Raw genomic sequence first — 15,626 nt, forward strand, 5'->3', positions numbered from 1 at the left:
TTGTACTCAAGTTGTGGCTGTGGGCATGGAGAAGAAGGAAGTAACTCAAGGGAAATTTAGGAGAAAGACTGGATAGGACATATGTTCAAACAGTAACCGTGGGAAGGATCTACCTCGACGTTTTGGACTCAACCTTGAGAAATTGCTATGATGTGCCCAGGTTACCACCTGGTTTCTCCCAGGTTCAGCTTGGGGCTCCTCTAAAGTCTGCTGGAAATTGGAAGTCTGATACACAGCTATGAAGATTTTTTTTTTCTTCCTTTGCCTCCCCTTTGAAAAACCCAGTGGAAAATTCAGTGTTTTCTTTGTCCTAGTGATGGGGATGGGGGGAGATGAGAAACGTGGCTATTTTCCAGTGCAGCCTATGGCCTGCAAGGGAAAAATGATTGACGGGCTGTGAGTACCTTCCTTCCATCCAATTTCATGCCAAGCTCTGCTGTGGCACAGGTTTATCAGATTTGAGGCTCTTTGCACAAAATTCCCAGCCCATAAATATCTCCCCTTCTGCCTGCTGTGGGAATATTTTTTCTTTTAATGTTCAAAATTAGATTAATTATAATCCTTGATTTAGGACACAAACTCATCATTAGTCCATGCATGGCTTTCTTTCATTTCTTGTTCATAGTATAATGAATTCCTATGTATCCACCACCCACCTGAGAATGAAAACATTACCTAAAATGTATACCTCTCTTCTACTCCTTTCCCACCCCATCTCCCTCCTCTTCAAGATGGAAGGAAAAACCCTTCTGATCTTTGTGTTTATCTTTCCTTTTTTGGTGTGTTTTATTTCGTATATTTTTATGTATGGGATTTCCCCCCCCCCCACATTCAAAACTTGACCCACTAAAATGAGGACATTTGAACTTGGAGAAGAGCAAATACAAAATCCTTTGGAAGAATCTGGCATTTTCGTAAATATATTTCTTTTTTTAAAATAAATAAATAAATAAATTTATTTTTATTTTTGGCTGCGTTGGGTCTTTGTTGCTGCACGCGGGCTTTCTCTAGCTGTGGCGAGAGGAGGCTACTCTTCGTTGCGGTGTGCAGGCTTCTCATTGCGGTGGCTTCTCTTGTTGTGGAACACATTCTCTAGGCGTGCGGGCTTCAGTAGTTGCAGCACATGGGCTCAGTAGTTGTGGCTCGTGAGCTCTAGAGCTCAGGCTCAGTAGTTGTGGCGCATGGGCTTAGTTGCTCCGTGGCATGTGGGATCTTCCCGGACCAGGGCTCAAACCCGCATCCCCTGCATTGGCAGATGGATTCTTAACCACTGCACCACCAGGAAAGCCCTTAAATATGTTTCTTATTAAAAACCTAATTTGCCTTACAAAAAACATCTTTGAGTGAAATTGAGAGTCCAAAAAAAAAGATATGTTTGTGCTCCAGTATGTCACCAAGCACCCTGGAGGGCAGACGGCCCCAGTTAGAGAGGCACTTCTGGCTTCCGTGACTGCTGGCAAAGTGGGCTCTGACAGCCTGAGAGCAGTGCATCCTTCCAACAGAGAGACACAGGGAGGGGCTGCCGGCAGGTGACGCTCATCAGAGCCCAGGTGCATAGAATGGTGACGGGCTCCAAGCGGTATGGACAGAGCATGGACTTTATGGTTACAGCAGCTAATCCCTTAACCTGGTCAGTGACATAGGACTCATGTGGCCTGGCTCCAAAAGGGGAGCGGGGCCAGTTAGATTTTCTCTCTCTTGGGAAACTGGACTGAGAAACACAGAAGGAATGATTTGCTAGTTAGTGGTGGGAGTTTCACTTACTTGACAAGTCAAGAGAGAGAGTTGGAGCTGGAGAGGACATGATGGGCCGTGGGAAACTCAGAGTTGTACTGGAGCAAAAATGATGAGCAGTCCAAGGAGGCCAGCTGATAGCCAGACAGAAATAGATGGTTGACCAGAACAGAGGCGTGCTAACAGGAGGGCAGTGGTGGAAGGAGCCACAAGTCCTGATACTGAGGCTGGGGGAGCTATGAGTATCCAACATTCAGCAGAATTCAACTTCTGACCTCAGAAAGCCTGGTACCATCAAGACTCTGGTTCTTAGATTTCCTGTTCTCAGGTGTTCATAACCCTGTTTAATCCAACTTTCCACCTAGTCTCTGCCTGCACCTGCACCTGTACCTGCACAGCTGAACACGACTGGAATAAAGAATACAGTCAAGCTGTCGTGGTTTAAAAATATGCTCACAAATTCTTTGATACTCCTCCCTTTAAGAAGTGGAGGCTAATTCCCTCCTTTTACAAGTGGGCTGGACTGGGCTTCCCTGGTGGCACAGTGGTTGAGAATCTGCCTGCCAATGCAGGGGATACGGGTTCCAGCCCTGGTCCGGGAAGATCCCACATGCCACGGAGCAGCTAAGCCCGTGCACCACAACTACTGAAGCCTGCGCGCCTAGAGCCCGTGCTCCGCAACAAGAGAAGCCACCACAATGAGAAGCCCGCACACTGCGATGAGGAATAGCCCCCGCTCGCCGCAACCAGAGAAAAGCCTGCGTGCAGCAACGAAGACACAAAGCAGCCAAAAATAAAAATAAATAAATGAATTAATTTAAAACAATACTGAAAAACAACAACAACAAAATAAATAAATAAAATCAGAAGACTTAGGGTCAAGTTTGCCATGTGAGTAACTTTGGGTTAACCTGACAATACAATCTACCCACAGACTTGCTGTGACTCTCTAATGGGTCATGGACTTGAAAGTGCTACCTCTATTCAAACGTAAGGTTTTACAAGATTAGTCACAGTGGGTCCGCAGGATCTGGGTTGGCCACTAGGGGGCAGTCTCAGCTGGTATCCTAGCTGGGCTCGAGCGGATCCACCCTTTCCTGCCAGGGATGAGAGACTGGGGTGGTGTGCGATCCCACAGACCTGGTGAGGGATGAGCCCACACATCTGGCCTTCCCAGCCTTCTGTTTTCTCAGGGCTGGTTAGATAGGGTTCAGTCTTACAGCTCTGGCACTCTTTGGAGTGATGGGATACTTCCTGTCCTGGGCAGACGGGGAACCCATCTTTTACTTAGAGACGACTAATGAACGTGTGGATCACAGCAGGCCACCTTCTCTGTAATACTATTTTCTTTTATTTAAAATTTTTAATTGAGATATAATTCACATAATAAAAACTCACCATTTTAAAGTATACAATTCTGTGATTTTTTTCATTATATTCACTATGTTGTGCAACCATCACTCTTACCTAATTCCAGAAAATTTCCATCACCCCGATAAGAAACCTCATACCTATTTGTAGTCAGTCCCAGTTCCCCTCTCTGCTCAGTTTCTGGCAACGAATAATCTACTCTGTTTCTGTGGACTTGCTTATTCTGGATATTTCATATAACTAGACGCATGCAACTTGTGGTCTTTTGTGACTGGCTTCTTTCACTTAGCATAATATTTTCCAGGGTCATCCATGTTGTAGCACATGTCAGTATTTCATTCCTTTTTATGGCTGAATAATATTCAGTTGCATGGCTATACTACATTTTGTTGGTCTATTCATGCGTTGACGGACATTGGGCTGTTTCCACTTTTTGGCTACTGTGAATAATGTCTTATGAGCATTGGAGTAGAAGTTTTTGTGTGGACTTAAGTTTTCAAGTCTGTTTCAATTCCCTGGAGTGGAATGTTACTAGAAGTTACTCTGTCACTCTGTGTTTAGCATTTTGAGGAACTGCCAGACTATTTTCCAAAGTGCCTGTATATTTTCCATTCCCACCAGCAATGTATGAGAACTCTGTAATCCTCTTGACACTGGATTCACTCCATGCTTGCCTTAGAATTCTGAAATGGGAAGGCCCAGGAGAGAGACTGAAGTTAAGGTTCTGCATGAACACGAGATTTGCAGACTTTGTCTGAAAAGCACACTTGGGCTTTGGGGTGATTTGTCTTCCTTGCTGAGGGCACAATGCAGCCTTGTCCTTCTGGCCGAGAGGAGCCGCTGTGGATAAGCTGAGCGCTCTGTCTGAGCTGCATTCACCAACGCTGTTTGCCAAGAAGAGTTCTTACTAGTCGCTGCTGACAGGTGTGTTTCTGCCCGGCCTCATTGGCCTCTGTCGTGGGTCCTGGGCTTCCTGGGTGGAGCTGGCAGTGGCTCTTGTAGGGTGTCTGAGGTGTGAGGCTGGGGAGATGTCTGTCCAGGTTGACAGGGCCAGCGGGAGCCCGGCTGGGTAACGGGGAGACGTTGGCTGTCAGCTCAGGTGGGGCTGGTGAGCAGGGACGGCTCCTGGCTCGGGAAATGAGGGTTCTGTTCCCAGCAGCTCAGATCTGTCTGCCTAGATGAGGATGAATTTATTCATGCAGCATCTGGATGTGACGAGGGAGGTGATTTAGGCAGGTGGGGTGGGAAAGAGATTTCTAACCCCAAAGGAGACCCTTATGGAGAAGGAAAATTACCAGCTGTGCATACTCTGTGATTAGATGGAGAAGGGCTTGTTCATTTCAGTCAGTCTAAAGGGAGTGTTTCCAGGAGGCTCGGGGAGAAACGGAAGCACGGAAAACAATCCCATGGGATCCCTGCCTGAAGATGCTGGGTCCACTATACCTGGTATGTATCTATCCAACCACTGGGCATCTTATACCTGTGGGTGTTTATTCATTCAGCAAATACTTATTCCGTCCCTACTATGCTCCAGGAGCTTTGCAGGCTCCAACAATACGGTGATGAGCAAAACAAACACAATTGTCCTCGTGGAGATCAGAGCCTGGTGGGGTGGAGGGGCATTCATTAAATGATGCTGGGCAGGGCATCGCAGGCCGCTGTGAGAGCATATGGGAGGGGGATGGCTTTTTATGGGGGGGGGTGGTCTAGGAAGCCTTCCCTGGGGCATTTGGGGTCTGAAGGCAGAGCGGGGGTGGGGGGAGGGCATTTCCGGGGGAGGGCACAGCAGGTGCAAAGTCCTCAAGTGGGACAGAGTACGACATTCCAGGATCTGAAAGAGGCCAGGAGGTGGAGAGCAGAGAGGGAGGAGGGGCATGGGAGAGGGGCGGGGAGTGAGCAAAGGGCCAGTCTGCTGAGGGTCTTGTAGGCATGCAGGCCCTCCCTCCCCCTTGCTCTCCTAAGAGCAATGGACAGCCACTGGGGGGCTTTAGGCTTGGAAAGGACATGGTTGGATTTGTGCTTGAAATGACTGCTCTGAGTAGACAAAGATTGGTCAAGGATGTCAATCACAAGCTCCAGATAATTAGGCAGTAGATTCAAAAGTAAAAATAAATATTTCCTTTCCTTTCCCACACAGAGTTGCTAGATTGCTCCTGGAATCCAGTGTGTTTGAGAGGATTCTGTGTTGACTGAATGGAGGAATTATAGTTCTGGTTTTCAAGGAGGATGGGGCCCCCCAGGTGAGACCAGGGTCAACTTTGGGAGCTGGTGAAAATGTAACCATGGACTTTGGATGAGCTTACTAGTGGAAGGAGACATTGAATCCAGGGGAAAATGGAGCCGAGGAAACACAGGTGGGGCTCCCAGAGGGACCAGGGCCACAGTCAAGTCTTTCTGATGTCACCTTGAGCCTCTGAAGGTCATTTTGGCCTTGAATTTCTGGTGAAACCTGAGAAACCATGTTTTATCCTGGACATGTGGGGAACAGACCCTTCTTTCTGCTTGCCAAGACCTGCCCATCTGGTGAAGTCCTTTACTCACAGACTGTTGCTGGCTTAGAAGGTTGGAACCAGGGGCCTGAGAGGTCAGCTTGTTCAGCGCTTCTCAGAGCGTGGACCGAGGACCCCTGCGTTTGGCATCATCTCTGGGATAGCAGTTTAAACACTGCAGACTCCTGGGTCCTACCCCACACGCACTGAATCAGAACCTTTTGGGGGAGGGGGAGTAGTGGTAGCAATCAGCATTTTAAGCAAGTGCTTCACGGATTCTCACACATACTGGATTCCTTTCCTGAGGCTGCTGTAACCAATTACCAGGAACTTGGTGGCTTAAAACAACAGAAATATGTTCTCTCACAGTTTTGGAGGGCAGAAGTCTAAAATCAGTTTCACTGGGCTGAAACCAAGATGTCGGCAAGGCCATACTCCCTCCAAAGGCTCTAGGGGAGGATTCGTTCCTTGCCTCTGCCAGCTTCTGGTGGCTGCTGGCATTCCTTGGCCTGTGACAGCATCACTCCAGTCTCTGCCTCTGTGGCTACATTGCCTTCTCCTTTTTTGTCTGTTGTCAAATCTCCCTCTGCCTCCATCTCATGAGGACACTTGTGATTGCATTTAGGGCTACAATAATCTCTCCATTTCAAGATCCTTAACTTAATCACCACTGCAAAGATCGTTTTTCCAAATAAGGTATGTACTATTCACAGGTTCCAGAGTTTGGGACTCAGTATCTTTGGAGGACCATTTTCCAGCCACTCCCCCTTCCAGTTTCAAAACTCACTGATGTTCCACATCCTTAAGGTAGACCAGGCCTAGGAAATTGGAACCTGAGAAAAGCGATTAATGCAACCTCCCAGAGCCCATTTCCCTTCTGAGGTTAGAACCCACAACTCTTATTCCCCAGGCCTTCTCTATCTGGTCCTGGTTCCTAGGAATAACGATGACTGGCATTTCCTGAGTGCTCCTTATGTACTATTCTAAGCAAATTCCATGTACTATCTCATCACCCTTCCAAACAACCCTGTAAGGTAGGGCCTACTATTACCTTTCATTTTACAGGTGAGAAAATTAAGGGGATGAGAGGTTAAATAACTTGCCCAAGGTGACAGAGCTAATTACTGGTGCTGCTGGGATAGATACCCAGGCAAAGGCCAAACCCTTCACTTGTAGGAGGGACACCTTTGCTTGGGGTTACTCTGGTCCACTCCATGAATCACCCGTCTCTGATATTTTTGTCCTTCTAGCAAATATGGAACTAAACTTTTCTGGAAGGAAAGGAGACCCCTCTAACCCCTTGCCCTCCTGCTGAGAACCAATTCCTTGGAAAATACTGGCCTCAAGCTGCCCAACAGGCCTTCTCATCTCAGCTGATGGGGCCAATGGGAAGTAAGCAGGTCTTGCAAAGAGATGGGGATGGATGGCTGTGATCCTAACGGATTTCTTAGGCTAATGGCCTGGGAGGGGCCCTGGAAGTTTCCCAGCCTCCAAATTGTCTGCTGAAAGGCAGAAGGGGAGGGTGGGGCCGATTCATTTGCACCTTGGGTACACATTTGCTCCTGGTTGTGACTCATTTCCCTCTGGAGCAGGGCCTCAGGTGAAATGATTACCTGCTCCACCTCCCCTTCACACTGCCTTATAGCTCCCCTCCCAGTGGGGCAGATCTGACAGCACAGAGCAGCTCTGCCCTTCTGTCTACCCCACGGAGCCCTCGACCATGGCAGCGCTGGCGGCTAGAGTATGCCAGCAGCAGGCGGCAGCTGAAGGTCTTGGCTCCAGCCAGAATGCCGTGAAGTACTTGGGCCAGGACTTTGAGACCCTGAGGCAGAAGTGCTTGGACTCAGGGGTCCTATTTAAGGATCCAGAGTTCCCAGCGTGCCCATCAGCCTTGGGCTACAAGGATCTTGGACCATGCTCCCCCCCCAAACTCAAGGCACTGTTTGGAAGCGGCCCACGGAAAGGAGATGGGTTTGCTGTTGAGTGTCAGGATGGAGGGCCCTCGCTTCTGGTCAGAAGTAGCTGAGGGAGAAGTTATGGTTCTTGACCCTATGTTCCTGTATCCCATATTTCAGCCTACCCCCACCCCTCCACTTTAAAAAACATCTTTGCAGAGGTGATAAGGTATAGAGGGAAGAGCATGCACTGGCTTTGGAACCAGACAAGTTAGATTTGAATCCTGCCTCTGCCTGTGCGGTCTTGGACAGATAATCGCTGTGATCCTCAGGTTTTTCATCTGTAAAATGGTGCTACTGGCATCTTATTTTTCAGTGTTGGTACAAGGACTGGAGATAAAGGTCAGAGCACAGTGCTTGGCACATAACAGGCACAGAAGGCATGGTAGCTATTGCATAGGACCCCTGGGCCAGTGCAAGATGGAAAAAAACAATGCTAGAAGTAATCAGTCCTGGGGTACACTGTGACGTCGTTGCTGAAGTGTGCAGGGTTGCTTAGGGTTATGAATTGCCATTGTTCTATTGGGGCTAGGGAGTGGAGAGGTGGGGCTGGGGGTCTGTGGATACAGATGGGAGTCAAGGGCTCTGGGATGCTGTCATTGATACCCCCCCCCAAATCTCAAGGGCAAGGCATGTAGAACCAACCCCCCAAAACCTGGGCCCATGACCTACTGCTCTGTGACCCTTGTCAGTGATTTAACCTCAAGGATAGGAGCCCCCCACACAGAGTGGTTGTGAGAATTGAGATAATCCATTGAAGTGCTCTGCTCAGTGTCTGGCCCACAAGTCTCATAAGAGAACATGCTTTGTGACCCTTGGCCAGGGTCCGTTTGTCTTCTAGACCGTGATGGGAAAATCAAGCCATGGTCCTTATTTTCTTGGCAATGGATGAAGAGGGAGGGTAAGGAGAGAATAACTCCTTGGACGTGGTCAAAATCACCCTTTAACTCCAGCTCTCTCTACCCCTCCTGTTTTCATCCTATCAATTTTACACAACAGTTGCCACCTCTGAGGATAACTTCTTTGCCCTACTTCCCTCCAGCCCCCCATGGCCATCTTCCGTGCCCCTCTAGAACCTATGTGGGCCCTCTGGGATATTGGCAAAATCAAGGTTGGGAACCATGGTTTTTAAACTTTGGGTTTATTTATTTATTTATGGCTGTGTTGGGTCTTCGTTTCTGTGCGAGGGCTTTCTCTAGTTGCGGCGAGCGGGGGCCACTCTTCATCGCGGTCCGCGGGCCTCTCACTGTCGTGGCCTCTCTTGTTGCGGAGCACAGGCTCCAGACGCGCAGGCTCAGTAATTGTGGCTCACGGGCCCAGTTGCTCCGCTGCATGTGGGATCTTCCCAGACCAGGGCTCGAACCCGTGTCCCCTGCATTGGCAGGCAGATTCCCAACCACTGCGCCACCAGGGAAGCCCCAGAACCATGGTTTTATATTCTAATGTCAAGAGTTGACAGCCACATTTCATTTCAACAGACAGTTTTTTTAGGCCTCTGTTTTGGGCCAGGCATTGGCTCTGCCCTGTTTGGAAAGGTGGTCGGGGAGAAACTGAGGGATGAGCCGGGGTCTCGGCTCTGAGGGAGATTGCGGGGAGGCAGACACATGAATAAAGGACTGACATCCTGGGCAGAATGAAGGAAGTGCTAACAGAGACATAAACCACGGGCATGGCAATGTGGGATGTTAGGACTGAATGATGGAAAGACTTAGGGGAGGAGAATACATTCGAGCGGAATTGAAGGACCCCAAGGAGCTTGGGGGAGGGGAGATGGATATGGGGGGAGGGGAGAAGGTTTCACTCTGTGACCAAAGTCAGGTGTCTTTAGCTTTTGCCTAGTTTTTCTCTTTCATTTGAAATTCTTAAAGCCCTCACCTCCTCAAACACATTTCACCCTCTCCCCTAAAATGTGTCTTCACCTGGTCTCACTGTCCACGTAAATATGGTAATTTCAGACTGGGATGCTGATTTGTGCCTGTCAACAAAATGCTATAAAAGCCGGACCATGAGGTAGTAGAACCTGATTAATGTGGAGCTGAAGAACTCCCATTATTGGGAGTTTTCAGATGCATAAATAAAAGCTTGTCAGAAAGTACCCTCTCCATCCCCAGTCATCAGTGAAGGATTCTCACTCAGCTGCTTTTGACCAGGCTGTGCTCACACATCACACGATAGGACCCAGTTTTATCCTCTAAGATCTTACAGATTATTGAATAGACTCCTGAGTTTGTAATGACCCTGATTCTATCTCTATTGGGGACGTGCCTTGGAATCTGGGAAAACTCAGTCTGTTCCTAAATGCTTCATTTCTTTCTTCCCTTGAAGTCTCTCAGGGGCCGGCAAGAAGGTTGGGGTGTCCAGAAATGAGGTGCACCAATGAATTCATTTGCTCTTCTTTCCTCCCCTTCCCTCCCCTCCCCTTTCCCCCTCCCTTCCCACTTCCTCCCTCCCTCCCCCTTCCCCCCTTCCTTCCTTCCTTCCTTCCATCCTTCCTCCCTCCCTCCCTTCCTTCCTCCCTTCCATCCTTCCTTTTCCATCCTTCCTTCCTTCCATCCTTCCTTCCTTCTTCCCTCCCTCCCTCCCTCCCTTCCTTCCATCCTTCCTTCCTTCCACCCTTCCTTCCTTCCTTCCTCCCTCCCTCCCTTCCTTCTTTCCTCCCTCTCTTCTTCTTTTTTTCTTACATTGTGGTAAAATACACACAACATATAATTTACCATCTTAACCATTTTTAAGTGTATAGTTGAGTAACAGTAATTTGTTGTGTAACTATTGTCACCAGCCATCTCCAGAACTTTTTCATCTTGCAAAACTGAAACTGCGCACTCATTAACTCCACATCCTTCCTTCCATTTTACTTCTGTCTCTATGAGTTTGACTACTCTAGGTACCTCATATATAAGTGAAATCATGCAGTATTTGTCCTTTTATGACTGGCTGATTTCACTTAGCATTATGTCCTTGAGATGCATGCATGTTGTAGCATGTGACAGCACTTCCTTCCATTTTAAGGCTGGATAGTATTCCATTGTATGCATATTTCACATTTTATTTATCCATTCATCCATCAATAGACACTTAGTTTGCTTGCATCTCTTGGCTATCGTGGATCATGCTTCTGTGAATATGGGTGGGCAAATAGCTCTTTGAGACCCTGCTTTCGATTGTTTTGGGTTTACATCCAGAAGCAGAATTGCTAGATCATATGGTAATTTACTTTTGAGTTTTTGAGGACCCACCATATTGTTTTCCATAGCCACTGCACCATTTTACATTCCCACCAAAAGTGCACAGGCTTCCAATTTTTCTACATCTTCACTCTCACTGGTTATTTTCTGTTTTGTGGTGGGGGCCATCCTGGTGGGTGTGAAGTGGTATCTCATCATGGTTTTGATTTGCATTTCCCTAATGATTAGTGATGTTAACCATCTTTTCGTGTACTTGTTGATCATTTGTACATCATCTTTGGAGAAATGCCTACTTCTCCAAAGCACAAAAATGTGCTTTGCCCATTTTAGAATTGGGTTGTTTGCTTTTTTGCTTCACTTGCTGCTTTTGAGGGTAACCCCTTACAACTTCAGTCTTAGGAACTTTCAGCCAGCTGCCCAGATGTGGCTCTTATAACCCTGGTTCCCATAAAGATGGTAATTTTTACTTGCCTTTGGGGGAAAGGAGCTGAGATGGGCTAAATATATATGTATATTTGTTTCTGCCCTCTCAATAATTAATAAAGCTTGATACTTAGATGTTTTCTGAAATCATAAAATTTGACTTCCTGCCCCTGCTGTGTGTTTCTGCCTATTTTAAGTCCTGACTGTAAGGTTTGGTTGGGTTCTTATTCCAAGGGTTGGAAGACACGTTTGCCCAGACTGAAGATCTCATGGTCAAGCATGGGTTCTCAGGAGAAACTTTTGGCTATTCATGATCCTAAGGCGATTTTCCCCCCACTAGTGTTGGGCAAGGACAATGATCCTATCACAAAGAGCATGACGGCTGTGTGAGAGCAGGGAGTGCTCCTAGAAGCTACTTCCCATTTCCCAACTTGCCCGTCACTCTGGGTCGACACCCAACCTGGGCCCCTGTGGTTTGAGGGACGCCCAGTGTGTGTGGGCCCTAGTGCATGGGCCCAGTCAATGCTATTCTTCTCTGTCCATTTTTTTGTAATTAAGCGGTTCATTGATCTTAAGGAGAAATACACAGAGAGAAGTGAGGCAATGCCAGCTGCATGGTAAGGGCCCGTGAAATGGCCGTCCCAAGTTCAGAGAGACACGGGGGGTTGAACTTTGGGAGGCTAGGATAAGGATGAAGGGGAGAGGCCTCAGTGTGGGTCTTCCACTCTTTGTTTTCAGTTGCTGCCTCTTGAATGAATGAATTTGGAATTTTTAATTCAGCCTTGATGTTTTGAGTGCTGGTCATGTGCAGATCATAATGTGGAGCCTTTGTGGAGCTTTTGCTAGTTGGGAAGAGAGACAATTGACAGCTGACAGGCAGCAGAATGGCCAAGAGCTTGGGTTTGGGCATCAGGTAGATCAGGATTCTGGTTCCCTTTCTGCCATTTACTAGCTCTGTGACTGTGGCTAAGTTACTAACCTCCCCGGGACTCAGTTTCCTCATCTATAAAATGGGAATCATAATATGACTTACCAGGTTATTGGGAGGCTTAAATGAGAGAATGGGTTTAACACAGTACCTGGCACATAATAGATGCTCAATGCTATGATCTATCTCTAGCAATTATTATAAGACAGAATGTCCAGAGAGTGAAATATAAATATGTATGGGAGTTCAGGGGCAGAAGCAGTTAAACTGACTGTGGGATTGGGGCAGACATCTGAGCGGGGGATGGGGGGGTTGGTAAAAGAAGAGGGTCATGATAGAGACCAAGACAGCACAGGTGTGAGCAAAGGCACAGGGCTGTGGCTATGCATTCAGAGCCAGCATGTTCAGAGGAAGGCAGTGGTGCATTGTAATTAGGGGAGAGAGAGCACCTTGGGAAACAGAGAGTGTTGTGGGAAACGTCAAATGGGGCCAGATCCAAGAGCGACAGGAGTGCTGAGCTGAGTAATGTGGCCATAATCAATGGTGATGATGATAAAACGTGGCGACATCGCTGGGTTTCCCGGAAGTGCACAGCCAGGGCTCCTGTACTACCAAACATAGACTATCAGACATGGACTAATGCCCTGGGGAGCAATGCTTCCAAGTCACCAAGTCACTGAGAATGTGTGGTTTAAATCACTTCCTACCTTGAATTCCTTACTGATACCAGTGTTACTCTTGTGCCCTTTCATCAGAGGCTGATATAAGGCTTGAATAATTTGAGTTTATGGAATGTTTTGAGATCTTTACTGAGAAATAGTAAACATTTCTAAAAGTAAAAGAAGTACTAAAAAGACATGTTTGTTTGGGGTTTTTTAATGAATTTATTTATTTATTTATTTGTTTTTGGCTGCGTTGGGTCTTCGTTGCTATGTGTGGGCTTTCTCGAGTTGCGGCGAGCTGGGGCCACTCTTCTTTGCGGTGAGCGGGCTTCTCATTGCGGCGGCTTCTCTTGTTGCGGAGTACAGGCTCTAGGCACGCGGGCTTCAGTAGCTGCAGCACGTGGGCTTCAGTAGTTGTGGCTCGTGGGCTCTAGAGCGCAGGCTCAGTAGTTGTGGCGCACGGGCTTAGTTGCTCCGTGGCATGTGGGATCTTCCCGGACCAGGGCTGGAACCTGTGTCCCCTGCATTGGCAGGCGGATTCCTAACCACAGTATCACCAGGAAAGTCCGACAAGTTTGTTTTTAAGGAAGAAAAAAATAATGTCCCAAGAGTGGGGGAGGTGGGAGCCTGCCTCTTTACTGAGGCTTGCCTCTTATAAACATCTTTGGCTGCCATGTTACTTTGTATCTCTGATCTGATAGGAGTTCCAGTAGAAAGTTAACAATGGTGAGAAGACTCTGGAAATGTTCTTCAGGCATAATGCTGAGCTGTGATCTCCTTGCAAGGATGAGGACTTTCTGTGGCCCCTGAGAGATCCACACAACCTCTGAGTCATGGCATTTCTTGATTGTTTTCTCCTGGTGGAGGCTGGTGTGTGTTTTGAAATATGCTAATGACTAACCGTAGCCAAATGAACATTCCACCTGCCTATGAACCCCTTAGCGCCATTCTGGTTATAACGCTTTCAGTTGTCTCCAGCCTTTGCAAACCACTCTGTCTTCCAAACCAAACTTAACATGTTAGCCGAGCTAGGTAGATTATTAGATATGAGTCTAGTGAGCTTCTACCGTATGGACAGTGTGACGTGGGTAATTGAATGTACAGCTCAGGGGAGTGATTTGGGGAGCATCAGCAAATTCTATAGTTAGTAGCTGAAACCACGGGTCTGGATGATGTCACCCAGGGAGAAGGTTTCGGGTATGTTATTGCTCTATGAAATGGGGTCATGCCGAGGACTGAGGACCCAGCCCGGGGGTTCCCTGGTCCTGGGGATGAGGAGAGCAGAGGAACCTTTAAAGGAGACTGACAAGGAGTAGAAAGGTGAGAAAGTCAAGAGCAAGTAAGGACATAGAGGCCAAGAGAGAAGGGTTTCAGAAGGAGGGAATAGGCCACAGTATCGAGTGTAAAGAACAGTGAGATTCAGGGGAACAAAGCTCCTTCCGTGATTGCTGGTGACTCAGGTGAGAAGAGTTTCATGAAGCCGTTGGAGATCGGAGCCAGATTTCAGTAGACTGATGGATGCATGGGAGATGAGGAACAGGATACTTTTTTTTTTTTTTTTTTTCAGTCACTAGACTGCTAGGGAATTCCAACAGGAGACTCTTTTAAGAAGGTTTTAACAAGAGAGATTCTGCTAAACCTCTGTTCAATGTGCTCTCTGCCCTTCCTTCTCCATGAAGCAACTTTTTCCTTCTTTTTTTAAAAAACAAGCTACATTCAACATTTTTTGTCTCTCTATTTTTATTTATTCAATTTTTAAATCTCTCCACCTTTTGTCTGCCAAGAGAGGATGTCTGGAGACTGGGAGCTGTCAAGCACCTGGGATTAGAATTTGCAGCTGTCCACTTTTAGAGCCCCTAGTCTGACTCATGCCACTTCTCTCTTTAAATTGCCACTAGAGATGGCAAGAGATTGAAACAAACAAACAAACAAACATACAAACAAACAGAACTAAGTCCCATCATTGGAGGGCTGACTAAATAACTCATGGTACTTATAATGAAATGATAAAGCTCTATATGTGCTAAGGAAAGATGTCCAAGATAAAAAATGGATATATATGTAAGTGTGCTTTTAAATCAAAAGACGGTTTCTGGAAGGATACATAAGAAATGTTAACAGCAAAGAATGTGAAGTAGAAGGAGTTTTTTTGTTTTACAGCATTATTTACTGTCAGATTTTTTTACCCATATGCACATATTTTTTTTAATAGAAAACAAGTTAATGAGTTTTTTTAATATTTGGAAGAAAAAAAAAAAAAAAAAACCAGTCCAAAGGCACTGTCTTGGCCCATTTAGGTAGGAGCTAGCAGCTTTATACAAGGCTGTAGGGCTGCCACTTTGAGGCAGGTGAGCAGGGGAAGCGTAGGTCAGATGTGGGAATGGAGCTGAGTTCTCCTCTCTGTATAGGACACTTCCTGACGCCTCAGTGTTTCCATTAGCACATGGGGTCATCACTGAGTCAAGTATTTAATGAGTGTCCACAGGGTGCAGGGCATTTTGTTAGAGTGCTAAACATTAGTTTCATCCTCTCCCTGTAAATAGGTGTGTTGTCTGAATGGGTGAGATCATAGCTCCTCATGTCATTATCTCAGCCCTTGCCTTTCTCCTACCCTCCCCCATACCCGCTTTCACACCCACACACCCACACAGTATGTATCGCGATAAAGAGCTGGCCGTGGGCTCCAGCTCCTGCTCTGCCACCCCTGGCTGTGTGACCGTGGGCAGCTCTCCTGCCTTCTCTGGGCTTCAGCATCCTCAGCAATAAAATGCGGTGTGTGCAGTAAATGTTCTCCTAGGTCTCTTCCACGGATTTTTGGGACTATCAAGTTCTTTCACTCTTGCTGCCACCATCACTGGGCATCTTGGGACTTGTGTTTT

The sequence above is a fragment of the Balaenoptera acutorostrata genome, chromosome 1, assembly GCF_949987535.1.
Source record: "Balaenoptera acutorostrata chromosome 1, mBalAcu1.1, whole genome shotgun sequence".
Classification (NCBI taxonomy): domain Eukaryota; kingdom Metazoa; phylum Chordata; class Mammalia; order Artiodactyla; family Balaenopteridae; genus Balaenoptera; species Balaenoptera acutorostrata.